We start from the raw sequence: 14304 nt of genomic DNA on the forward strand, positions 1-14304 counted from the left end.
AGTATGCAGAAAAGGAGTGACTAGAATCCCATAGATGGACTTAACCTTCATATGTACTGGGTGTATAGAAAAATACTGTGAACCTGGGAAATTGATTTGCTCAGTTGCAGGCTCTCTAGATGTAGTCAAGCGTTTCAGTTACCTAAGTGGCATAATTGGCAGCAAGAGAGGGTACTCTGAAAGCAGAGTAGCCAAGGAAAGAATTCAGGTGGCTACTAAGTTTGCTAGTCAAAAGGCTTCACTGGGTGTGTAATGTCAGAGGGTATCAGCGAAACAGTTGAAATGATCTGAGGGAGAGAAACTGTTTGTAGAAGAATCTTGTATAGTTTGCAAGAAAGAGAAGACTGTTGCTATGGGCATGTGACACGCATGGATGCTGACAGCTGTATATGGAACTGCCAAAAGCTCAAAGCAGATGGTGCCAGTGGAAGATGATGGCATAGAAAGACATGGGGTGAAGTGGTAAGACCCAATCTCAAAATACTGAGCCTTACAAAGACAGCAACAATTAACAACGTAACAGTACTGAAGAAAACTCCATTTTCTTATTCAAGTGTGACAAAAAGAATGTTGATGAGGAAAGTACTGTCGATTGGGATGCTGCTCTTGCTACATTCATAAACTACTTCACCTTTACCTCTCTGTCATCACCATCTCTCCACAGCCTTCCTCATTGAAATGCTTTCTCTGTAATCCTATTCCAATCCTCATTTCTGTGTATTCCCCACCTTCCACCTCTTTTTTTTCTCTCATTGTCCTCTCCATAGATGTTTCTCTCACCTCAACGCTGTTCTCTTCTCTGGTCTACATCCATTGTCTTCACCACTCTCATTGTTTTTTTTTTTCTTCTTTTTCATGTTCCCTTCTCACACTTATAATTTTGGGAAGCACTGGTCCCCCCTTATACAACCTCATCACCCTTGTGACTGTTCCTCTTTTTATCACTTGTCCCTAAACTAATCCCTTTCATACTCCCATTGTCAATAACCTTTGCTCTATTACTCTCGCCCACCCTTACAACTAGAAATCTTTTCCTTTCTCAATATCTTGCCTACAATCATTACACACACACACACACTCTCTCTCTTTCTCTCTCTCTCTCTCTCTCTCTCTCTCTCTCTCTCTCTCTCTCTCTCTCTCTCTGTCTTCCTTAAATCTTGCAAATTATAAGACTACCTTAATGCTGTGCACTCTTGAAAGTGCTTTTGCTGTCAGGAAGGGGATCCAGCTGTAGAAACTGTGTAAAAACAGTGATATTGGAGTTGTAGTCCTCTCATTTGTCAAATCCTTTCAAAGCAGACATGAAATAATGATTGTGATGTGTGTATGTGTGTGTGTGTGTGTGTATGCATGTGTGTGTGTGTGTATATATATAAACATATACACTAACAGGCACTTTCATCTGCCTAAAAGCTCTTATTTCTAGTAATATAGGTGTTTCTAGCGCCCTAGTCACATTTAGTGACAATTTATAATTCCCCTTTTTTAGTGACAAACTGCTGTTTATATTAATTTTATGTATAGATATATATATATATATATATATATATATATATATATATATATATATATATATATGATGATGATGATGATGATGTGCTGTGCTTGAGAGGACCTGTCAATTGAAATTATAGTCATAACTGGCACCTGTGCTGGTGGCATGTAAAGAACACCTTTCAAGCATTGGGCCTCACTGAGTCAAAGTGGCTGAGGTCTTTTCGAGCGTTATGCTTCACAAAGGCAAAGTGGCTGAGGTCTTTTCGAGCATTGGGCTGGTGCAGCCTTCCGGCATGGACAGTGGACATTAAATGATGATGGTAATATATATGATGGACTCTCCCATCAAAGATGACAGATGAGCATCCATTTTTTGCTAAATGACCTTCACAAATGATTTATTTATAGTGATCAAATGTATTATATCACTCTCTCTATCAAATCAACATTGTCTAAACAGGTGCATGGTGTGTATCACACATCAGGTATATCTCTCTCTCCATATAAGTATGATGTCTGTATGTGTATAACTGATAGAAAAGTAAGGTGTATGCCAGGGGACAGTGTTCCCTACCTTACAGTTCAGGGATAGTGACCTCATAGCCTCTAGTCACCTTTCCTTACCAACTTCAGATTGATGGACCATTTGTTCTAAGTAGCCTCTGCTGTCACTGGGGTATGTGTGTCTGTGCAGGCCTAATTATGCTTATCTGTGTAAACCGGTGTCTCCTCCTATGTTAGAGTGTAAATGTAGCAGTTTCATAAATATATCAGTATAATGTGTGACTGCAACAAATACTTGTGTCAGTATGACAGAATAAAGCTAATGTTCCAGCATGCCAGAAACCACAGAAAAGTACTTGATAAATTACTATATTATGGTTTGTAGTTTTTAATTAACCTGCACGTATAATTACTGGCATTATCATAATCTACTCTGGTTAACATGAGTCATAATCAATCCCTAGTTTGATTTGAACTCATGATTGTGAGTTCTGTAATCAGACGCATTGGTCCTTGCTTTCTGTACCCATTGTACATTAATAAAAAATAAAATATAACCTCCATTGTTCAGGTACAAGATAATAAGGGTTGCTGATATTGTTGGCACCCACTCCACAGATTGTGTCAGGTGTGTTTATTTGAAGAAAGTAAATGGGAATTATCATTGTTGTATCTTCTAGAGTAAATTTTAACATCAATCTTATTGTATTAAAGAAAGATCCTCTAGAAAATGCTTTTCATTTGTTTTTGTTTCATTTCTAGAAAATTTTCTTTGCCCCATGACAGAATAAGACATTTTTCCATACAGTCTGTCATCATCTTTTTAATTTTTTCACTTGATATAGCCACTGCTAAAACCACTCTCATGAATCAAGTACTGCATTTAATATTGTAATGATGACTTGTTAATTTATTAGTCGATTCTCCTTAGTTGATTTCAAGGGAGTTGTTTTTTTTTGTTTTTTTTTTTTTTGGTATGTTGACAAAATTCCTTGCTGTAAGTACTTAGATCAGTCATTGGAAGTATTTGCTTTGAGTAACACACTGTCATTGTCATGAAATTGTCTTTGAGGTATGTGAATAGATTACACATACTACTATAGTGAAAGGGCTTTTTATAAAGACTGGAGTCAGGCCTTATTAGGTCACATTAACACTAGACCATTGATGAGTAACACTGGCTACATGTAGTAGCAGCATTAGCATACCAGTTTAATTGATTTCTCCGATCCTCTTAATTTTTTGTGTTATTTTAATTTGACATCGTCTAATCTACTTTAAATGTATTTCATAATTAAATTTTCTGTGTAGAATATATTTTATTATTTTGGGGGGCCAATGCTGGTTCTAAGTTGTGAATTAGCTGAATGTCAGTACATGAAGTGAGTTGGGAACAGTGTGAATGTGTAGTGAGTAAATCTATTCAAATCTTAGCTTTGACAATAGAGCTACGTTGTTGTTTGCTGCTGTGCTGTTTGTGCTATTACTACTATTACAAATGAAGGAGGGTGGGTTGAGAGAGAAGCAAGTGAAACTATAGACAGAGAGAAGCTAACCCGGCTCTACAAGTGTCCTGTGAGCGACAGATTAAAGGAGACAGAAAGAAAAGACAGGGTTTTTTCTCTTTTGAAAAGCTTTATTCTTATTATATGAGTCATTTGTGAAAGTGCACTGTTGCTGTCGTTGATAGGTAAGGTGATTTATTTAGCTTATTTTCTGTATTATTTCATAATTTATTCAGTTTTACTCTTGTTGGTGCAAGCTGCACATTTAACTGGATTCTAACCAAGTTGTAGACACAGTTGTGTCACACCCAACAGTCTGCAGTTTTACATTTAGAGCCAAGAAATAGAACAATTTCTTGTGATTTTTATGAAATTGTTTTTGATTTTTTCTTTAACTGGAGGCTGAGCTGGTCTGGTATATTTAATAGTGAAACAAAATACCAAGTCAAATAATCATAAATTTGACTTGAACCTAACAATCCATTTCTATTGAGTCACATGGCCATTATCAAGGTTTCTCTATTAACAGTTATGTCTAGCTTTTCTTCCAGCTTGATTTATTTATGCTAATATTTCACCCATTTATTTATTTATTTTGTTATTGTATTTGATACTTAATTCTGAGAATAACTAAATAAAAACTGCTCCTTCTTTGAAATATTTTCGTTTTTCAAAAAAAGAATTATGATAATGAAATCCACCTTGGTCTGTCCCAACAGTTGCTACACAGGTCTGACCGGCTATATATATAACTGGACATTTATTATTATATCAGTTTTGTAAATTTATATACTTTACACCAATTCTAAATGGTTTCACCTGTTCCTAATATCTTAGAACTAATCCCATTTTAATGCAGTCATTTAAAAAATTGATTCGGTTTTAGATAACAGAGACTTGAAGAACACAATGAAATTTCTATTTGTTCACTTATCTCTCCCTCTCATATTTCTCCACACCGGCAAATATCTTTTCTTAAATTTCTTTTCAAAATTTATTTTTAAAAAATTCTTGTTGACTCTAATGATTTATAGTTTGTTAATCGAAGTCCTTTTGTAAACCAACCTAACGGCAATATATGTAAATATACAAGAAAAATACTCCTGCATATTTATAATTATGAGAAATAATCTCCGTTTTCAAAGTTGCTGAGGTTATGTTGGATTAAGAATATAAAAGATTACTGAAATATTTCATAAAGGATTATGTTTTTAATGTTCCCTGTATGTTTTTTATTGTGACTGATTGAAAAGAGATGTATATGGGTCAGAATAACATGTCATGCATTGAAAACCGCCAATTTGATTTTATAGTTGTAACGGTAACAATGAATGTCATGCTATAGTCTATGAATTTTCAAAAAGCAAAAAAAGCTACCTGTTACCTTATTTTGTAGATTTAAATTGGATTGGAGTTTCACCATTCGATTTAAATTGGATTGGAGTTTCACCATTGGAGTTCCACCAAGTTGAAGCAGATTAAAAACAGTTGTGGTGGTGGTGGTGGTTGGACAGTGTGTGTACGTGGTTATATGTAACTGTATGTGTTGTGACTGTGTGTTGGTCACTATGTGTATGACTGTATCACTATGCGTATCTCTACATGCTTTCCTGTTTGAAGAAATGTGACATGAAAAAAACCCCAAAAAACTCCCAATCTAATTGAAAAGTAAAATTTAAGACTTTGTGCCTTTCAGTAGATTTGATTGGCTAATTACTGTAATTCAGGAAATTTGCAATGAAGAAAGTTAAGACTTAGAAAAAGTTGTAGAAGTGTAACATTATTCTTTAAAAAAATGTATTCAGGTGAGATAAAATGAAAGTAATTTAGAATGAGAGATTCATTAAGGATCATGAGTCTTGCATTATAAGCTGTTTATTTTATTGATTAATATTAAGGGAGCCACCAATACTAAAATTTTTGCTCCAAATAACAAATTTGGGAAATGCATTGCATATGTTAAATTCAGGTTAGAAATTTACATCATTAAAAAAAAGTCGGTTCTATTAATTTTGTAAGAAAATTTTGTAATGTAAAGCCAAAGAGTTTATCTGATAAACTCCCACAAGTTTATCAGATATCAGCAAGAAATCATTTTCTTAAAGAATTCCCCCCAAAATATTTTTATAATTCATTTGGCATAGTTTTTTTTAAATAGCTATTTTTTCCCAAGATAACAGCATGAAGTAGATAAATTTGCTTTACACAATCATATCAGCCATTTTATGCACTAGATCAAGCCTTTTGCAATCTATTCTCCTTGCGGTGTCTTCTTGACAATTCCTCTTCCCACAGGCAGTTTCCACTGTCAACACAACACTTTTTTCACTCCTCATTCATTTGCTCCACATGTCTATTTTTAATGCCAAACCATTTGGTTAACTTTTACTCTGCCTTTTGTGAGGGTTAATATTTCACATTCATTGGTTGGACTCAACTGATCTTCAACCTCTGCAAATTCCCCCCCCCCCGTGTATTAAAAAAACAAACATGTCCTTGAAATAGCAACCAAATTATCTAATTACAATCATAAAATGGGATTCGAAACTAAACATTTGTAGGTGTTTCATCGGTTGTATATTCAATCTTATCTGATTTGGGACAAAATAACATCAACCACAGCAATGTTCCCCCACCCTTTGCCCCTGTCTAACTAATTTACACTTCATATCTACAGTCAAAACTTGCTTCTCCAAACATTATCAAACAAAAATTCAAGGTTTTGTAATTATGGCTTCCTGTGTTTACAATCAGATCTCTTACCCAATCAGTTATCCAAACAAAATGGTACTCCCCACCCATCTCAATCAGATAATTGAGGTACATTGTAATTTGCTCTTTTTGCACATAGAGAAATTTCTTTTGTTGTCTACAAGGATAAGTTTTCTGGACTTCTTTTTCATTCAGCTAAATCTGCACCCTCTTCCAGTACTAAAAAGACGACAACTACTAGTAGTAGAGAGTCAAATGAAATGGGTTCATGAACTTTATTTAGTACTTCTGGTTACTCATCATCCAGAGATATTAAACCATTCTTCAAGTTCCAGTTGTTGGCTAAGCATTTTGGTTGCAGCCGCAATAAGGTTTTGATGACTATTGGAAATTATAAGAATTTCTGACATTGTTTTGCTGCAAGTTCATACATTTACCAGAAATTCTCAGTAATTCCATTGGTCAAATATACCATTTCAGTAATTATTTTCCCACTGAGGGATTTAATATCTAAAATTTTATGGGCAGTAGAGAGAAAAAAAACAACTTCATTGTATATGAGAAACCGAGGCAGTATTTCATTGTAGTGTTTTCATTAATGCATTGTTTTTATTTCTTTGTGCAAATGTTTTAATAATAAATTACTTTTGTTGTGAAAAGAAATTTCCCTTGTTTTATGTTTGTCTTTTGGCTTTGTCTTGTTGAATAATATTTCGAGAATCCACACTTAACCTCCTCTCTCACTCGGGTGAGAGAGGAAATAAGTCACTCAGTCTTGTTAGTAATTTTACCGATATTTTTGTTTTTAGCTCAATGAATTAAATTCTTTTTTACCTTTTGTTTGTTTTGAGGATGTATTGCTACACTATTTATGTAGGACTTGCTACATGCAGAAGCTTACAGTCTTATACCCATAATACAAATAGATAAGTCTTGTTGAGTTAGTGGGACTCGTAAAGCAATTATTTTGTTGTCTCAGTTCTTGGATAATGAGAGATTAATCTCTTTCTGGACACTAATCTATTACTGGTAACTACTTTGACGGAAATTTTCACATAAAAGTGAATTGTAGCACGTAGAATTTAGTTCCTCACAAACATTGATATTTCTATGGCATACATGAAGTTAAGACTCATGACTAAGTAGAGCAGTACCTCATTATTCAGCCAGTTCATATATAAGTATGGCATGTTTGAATATTTGCATTGACATCTGCTCACAAATTGAGGGGAAGGGCATTGGCTAAGTCAGTTTCAATATTTTATTGATCCAGAAAAATGAAAGACAAAGGATTTGAATTCAGAATACAAAAGGCTGTAATGGAATATTTTAAGATATTGTTTGTCACTCTGATTCTTTTCCATACCCATTTTTTTTATTGGGTAGCACCATCTCATTAGTATTGGTAGTTTACTTTTGTGAGCTAGTAAATCATAACCGTTCACATGATTTACACCCTGCATTGTAACATATTGACAACTTGTTTATTAGTGTCTATGTTCGACTTTACAAAATAAACCTGTTTAAAATGTCTTTTATTTTTTTGTTTTTTCATGTTTGAATTTCTCAGTAGAATCAGTTACCAGTTTGACATTGATATTAGCATTTAGTTGAAGGTTTCTGTTTTAAATAATTTGATTCTCTCAGTTTAGTGTCTACGGATTATATACCTCATCACCACCTTTCTTTTATCCCCTTCAGCCATGTACCTTCTCAACAGCAAGACCTCTGTGCTTCTCTTTCTATTGTACTTTGGCCTTTCAACACTTGGCATAAAGACATCGGCCTCCATCTTCCCCTCTTAGTAGTATAGACATTAACTTTTTTTATTTCTTGTTCTTTTTCTGTCTTGCAAGTTTACATGGCAACTCACTTGTGCTGGTAGCATAAAAAAACAAAAATTTACTCAGTACACTCTGTAAACTGGTTGGCATTAGGAAGGGCATCCAGCTGTGGAAAGCATGCCAAAGCTGACATTGGAACTGAACATGGCCTTGCAGCTTGCTGGACCTGTCAAACCATCTGACTCCTGCCATCATGGATATTAAATGATTTTATATATATATATATATATATATATAAATATAGATGCAAATGTGGCTGTTTGATAAGAAGCTTGCTTCCCAACTACACGGTTCCGGGTTCAGTCCCACTGTGTGGCACCTTAGGCAAGTGTCTTCTATAGCCTCAGGTTGACCAAAGCCTTGTGAGTGGATTTGGTAGATGGAAACTGAAAGAAGCCTGTCATGTATGTATGTATATATATATTGTGTGTGTGTGTATGTTTGTACTCCCACCATCACTTGACAACCGATGTTGGTGTGTTTATGTGCCCATAACTTAGTGGTTCGGCAAAATAGACTGATAGAATAAGTACTAGGCTTACAAAGAATAAGTTCTGGGGTCAATTTGTTGACTAAATATGTGTATGTATAAAATAAAAATATTGATTATTGTGATTTTTTTCTATTGTCAACAATTTCAATATCTAATTGGCATATGTGTGTAGTTTTGATTTAATTTATTGAAATTTCCATTTTAATTTTTAAATGGTAAGCAGTGTGTGTATGTATATATAAAAAACATTCTATTAAATTAGGACTTTAGTGGCTGTTACAATTGAGAGAATTTTGAAAAAAGTAACGAATTCCAGTTATTTAATTTTGTGATGCTCTGAGTGTGTGTGTGCATATTGGTCTTTTTCTTAATAGGAGTATATGAGTGAAATGTAGACTGTAGAACCACATAACAGGTTACTCCTCTGCCGAATAAAGGTGATTCATTAAGTTCTCTTCTTTAATGTTGAACATGGCTGGTTTTCTTTCTGGCTATGGTTGCCACACAGAAAATCAGTTGTTTCTCAGAGGCATCAAAAATGGATGCAAAACAGTCTCTTCATGATTGTTCCAATTAAGCAAGAATGAAGAGAAAAACAAGTTTTTAAGAAAAATTTCTATAAAATACTGATTGGAACGGTCAACAGTTGTTACTTTTGTAAAGTGGTCTCTGAGACTATTAGAGCCAGGCATTTTATGCTAAAGATTAAAATCTCTTAATAATTTCAGTTGCAAAGTGGGAATAGTCTTTGATCAGATATACCATCAAATTATTGGAGGAAAGTAAATAGGGAGATTGAAAAATGAAGAAATTGTTGAAATGTTTTACTAGTGACTTGTCTTATCTACATTTGTTAATTAACTGGAGAAAATAATTATCTTAAACTTTACATCTCATGCTATAAGTACGTATAAGATTAAGATCAAAAAGTAATTCCCTGAATATTTTTTTCTCAGTAAAAGTGATTAGCTAAGATAGTTATGAATAATCTAAAGGTAATTTTGAATAAAGGTATTTGTAAGAAATACGAAAAAGGGAAAAGAATTACAAGTCCCAAGTCCATCCATCATCTATTCTTCAACTTGCAGCAGATTGTTTCATAGAAACTCCCACTCCTGTCTTATGTTACCCGTCATTTCTTTGAATTTCTAATTGGCCAATAGATCTTTCAGCTTCTATACTTCTTCAGATTGTCTTGTGTCTAAAAGAAAAGGATTTGTTGTTTATGAAATTACTTGGGTGGGTGGCATATCTGGTAATCTCTTCTCTCAGACATTTTCTGCTGCAAACCTGGGAAAGTTCCTGTTAAGGGCTACTTTTTAATGTGAGAGATTCATTAAGGATCATGAGTCTTGCATTATAAGCTGTGCTTATTTTATTGATTAATATTAAGGGAGCCACCAATACTAAAATTTTTGCTCCAAATAACAAATTTGGGAAATGCATTGCATATGTTAAATTCAGGTTAGAAATTTACATTATTAAAAAAATATATCTGTTCTATTAATAGAATTGTGGCTTCAATGAAGTAACTGAAGTTGCATGAAGTGAATTTAATTTTGTAATTATTATAGAATTGGTGAAGAAGTTTGAATAAATGTTGAAATTGTTACAGAGTTAGAATAATTAAAATAATCTACATACTTACACACAGCACATAACTAATTAACAAATGAGTATATGGCTCAATTATAATGATAGTAGCAGAGAATTGCTAATGGGATGACTATTGTATATGACCTGTTTAAGCAATGGATGATAGTCATTAAGTGAATCCTAAAGGAGTTGAGGTGTGGTCACCCATGGGAACTTTTGTGTACTGTTGCTGTTGAGTGAAGGGCAATACAATTTGGCAATGAATTTAAATTAAAAGAAGCTGGTATGAACTTAAATATAATGAGTGGTTCAATGGACTACTCAGATGGATTGCCAGAGAGCCACTCCACAGTTCCACTCTTTCTTGCAGATAAGTATGCTACTGCTTCTAGTTTCTCTATTTTTGAAGCCACCCCCAATAACCTCTGTTCCTAAGAGCTGACCGTTTCCACACCATCTTCACTCAGGGACTCTAAAACCTAACTTATCTTTCCTCCTCCTCCCCATCATTCACAATGTTCCAAGCATCCCCCTCCCCTTCTCAGTATATCCCATCCTTCACCTTGGGACATTCACTCTCTGGAATTCCCTCCACCTGGCACCAACAGGAGTGCTTCTTATGTAGCACTGGCACAGGACTCTTGCAAGCCAATCCTCTTCACCAGGTTGAGTGGCCTCTTCACTTCTGCTGTGGATCATAGGTCTTCTTGAGTACAGCAAGACGCCAGGCATCTCAGTCCAGAGACATCATCATCATCATCATTTTAATGTCTGTTTTCCATGCTGACATGGGTTGGATGGTTTGACTGAGGACTGGTAAGCCAGTAGGCTGCACCAGGCTCCAGTCTGATCTGGTAAGGTTTCTACAGCTGGATGCCCTTTCCTAACGCCAACCACTCTTGAGAGTGTAGTGGGTGCTTTTTACATGTCACCAGCACAAGAGCCAGTCAGGCAGCACTGGTGTCTTCCACATTTGGATGGTGCATTTTACATACCAATGTGGTATCATAACTTCACTCTGGGTGTGGGTGTGTGTGAATGAATATTTATCTCTTCATCTCTGAATTCCATAAAATGTAAATTTTTATCTTTTTAAAATCTATTGGTTGGGGCTGGTAGTGGCAGCAGCAATGTGTTTGTGGAGAGAAATAGGGTTGTACATTGGACATTTACTGTTTGCAATGGTGTTTGTTTGTCTTTTTTTTTTTTTTTATAACATATTGAAAATATATAATCAAAAACATAATTTAGTTTCAGATTGTAATTAAATGAAATTATTACTCTTTCCACTAGTTTGGTGATACTTAACTCTGCTGAAAATAATCCAAAATAAAGGATAAACAAGCTCAGTCTAAACAGTAAAGGATTAATTTAGCTTATCATCTTGCTAATCTTTTCTCTTTAAGATTTTCCTTGTTCATCCAAACATTGTATTTTTCTTTAAATCATTTTAGTGTATAATGCTCTGTATTTAGTATTTCTTTTCATTATCTTTGATTAGGAGACTAAATTAGTGCTATATTAATTTATGTTCTAATTGAATATCTTAGTCAATTGCATTAAAATGTTTGCAACTTTTGTTTTCTGAAAAATTTGTGTTTATTTCCTAATTTTTTTCTTCTTATTAAATCCAGAATAGTCATTTGGTAGTGTTTAGTTTTATATCTTTGAGTTATATACAAAGAAACCTTTTTAAATTGTGTTCTTTGTTTAATGTGTAAAGGTTTGTCTTTGCTGGTATTTTGAGAAATTCCCTAGTACTATTTGTCAGTAAATAAATGACATGAATGCCTTTTCCTGTTAGTGGCAGAGACATATTTTGTGGCTTTGTAAATTTTATTTCACTATTCAAACCTTATTGTTTGTTTTTTATTGAACCAGTGGAGACTGGAAATAAGTTTTTTCTTTTTATAGAGGTTTTGATTGTTCTCTGTGTGAATGTTGTAATCTAGTATCAAGATAGAGAAAAAAGCATTTTGGCTAAAAAAACTTTTGCCATAAAATACATAACACATAAACTGTTCAGTACAACTTGTCATACTTGATGTGGTGAACTGGCATGATCAGTTGAAGTTCAATCCTTTGTGAGAAAAGATATCATTAGCATGAATTATGCAGAGAGCAGTATGAATGTTTGGTAGCTCTGGTGACTACATCAGACTTATTTCAGTGTTATCAAACCTCCTCAGCTACTTAGAGTTCAAAGCAAGTGATATATTGTTTTGTGTGAAGAATTCAGTGAAAAGTCGAATGAGATTGGATTTTCCCATATTGTCATGTACAGGCGATCTTAGGGTGTTGAGCCAAAAATTTAATAATAATAAAAACATCATAACTATGAGAAAAGTCATTAGCTTGTTTTTTGTAAAATGAGCAAGGGAGAGAAATCATAACATTTCAGTATATCACTATTATTGTAGCCTGCACTTAACTATATATTCTTCATACAGAAGGCACCTTTTCTGTTATAAAGTTTGTCCTTATTATTACTGTAAAAAAAAAAACAAATAAATTATTAGTTATTCCTATTTAAGCTATTGTTATCAATAATATGGAATTTTCACTAAATATTCCCTTTAAAAAAAAATTTGGAAAGGAATAACAACTGAGAACTTTAGCATTGATCTTTTCCCTGTTTACCATTTCTATTGACATTCTTAATTTTTTCGCCTGAGGTTTTGAGGTGACCAAGTGGGTTACCAATAACTTACATGAATTTTGAGTATTTCTAAATTGGTTAAGTACCAGTAAATTCAAACTGGTCAGTGAAACAACCAAGTTAAATATAAGAGTTGGTGGCTTACAATTCTTTGCTCAATATCAAATGTTTTACCATTTAATTAGGGAATTTTACGGATTTCTCCCTTGCATATGTTATATTATTCTGGGTTCAGAGTCAAACTATTTTTATAGCTTTAATCCATTCTCCAAGATATTTTTCACTTGTAGCAAATTTTTAGGCTTTTCATTTGTTTTTGCCAACAATGGTGTCCTTATTTCAAAATAACTTACATATTTTCTTTCAGAGGACAAGAGATTATTTTGTTGCTTAATTTAATAGTTTCCAGAGAAAAGTTATTTTGTGACCTGGTACAGATTTTTCCCTTTTAGTTTACATATTCTGTATCATTTCGTATTTTATGGAACACACCGGATTCTTTTGTTTCACCCCACATTTAATCACTTTTCAAGATGTTAATCTTTTTTGTGGATATATATATATCATCATCATCATCATTTAGCGTCCGCTTTCCATGCTAGCATGGGTTGGACGGTTTAACTGGGATCTGTGAAGCCAGAAGGCTGCATCAGGCCTAGTCTGATCTGGCAGTGTTTCTATGGCTGGATGCCCTTCCTAACGCCAACCACTCCATGAGTGTAGTGGGTGCTTTTTATGTGCCACCCGCACAGGTGCCAGATGGAGCTGGCAAACGGCCACGGACGGATAGTGCTTTTTACGTGCCACCGGCACGGGGGCCAGATATATATATATCCTTCAACTGGGAAATTACATTTGCTCATAAAGCTATTATTTTTATAATATAATCAGTGAATGTGCTGCTGCCTTTTATTTCCAATAACTTTAGCTTTAAAGAAAAAAAAAGCTCTTTTGTGACCATGAGCTCCACTGTTGCTTGAATTGAATTTAGAAGAATTTAGTCCAATAACTACCCATGCATTTATTTCTATCTCAAGCTGTTGTAGTTATATGAACATGTTCTTAACTATAAAATTATGGAAGAGAGTCTTAATGTCTGTCTTATCCTATTCTGTGTATGAACCCTTTTTTTAAAAGACACAATCTTGTATCAAAGGATCACACCAGTCTCAGATTGGTTGATGTTCTTTTGCTTCTTTGTTATTCTTCTGGTCTTTTACTAAGGCATTGGATTGTGTCCATGCTGGAGCACTGCCTTGAAGGGTTTAATCATTCAAATTGACCCGAGTACTTTGTTTGATATTTTATTGGCCTCTTTTTACTGAACAGGAATAGGAGCATAAACAAACCAACACCGGTTCTGAACCAGGGAGAAACAAATGCATGCTCACACACACACACATCTCTATACCATAAGTTGCATACAATTTCTGTCCACCAAATCTACACGAAAAGGCATTGGTCAATTTAGTGTTGTAATAGAAGACTTTTGCC

General features: G+C 34.3%; 1 protein-coding gene across 3 annotated transcripts in view; it reads left to right on the plus strand.

Moving 5' to 3' along the window:
* LOC115218883 (protein hu-li tai shao) overlaps positions 1–14304 on the plus strand; it is a 169392-nt gene that overhangs the window by 27274 nt on the left and 127814 nt on the right. Inside the window, exon 1 of one of the 3 annotated variants that reach the window (XM_036508672.1) lies at positions 3550–3691. The exons of the other annotated variants lie outside the window; for them this stretch is intronic. The gene's annotated coding sequence lies outside the window, so the exon portion shown is untranslated. Of the gene's footprint in view, positions 1–3549; positions 3692–14304 lie in introns of those variants that run through there. 3 annotated transcript variants of the gene reach the window in all.

The sequence above is a fragment of the Octopus sinensis genome, linkage group LG14 (assembly GCF_006345805.1).
Source record: "Octopus sinensis linkage group LG14, ASM634580v1, whole genome shotgun sequence".
In the NCBI taxonomy this organism is placed as follows: Eukaryota; Metazoa; Mollusca; class Cephalopoda; order Octopoda; family Octopodidae; genus Octopus; species Octopus sinensis.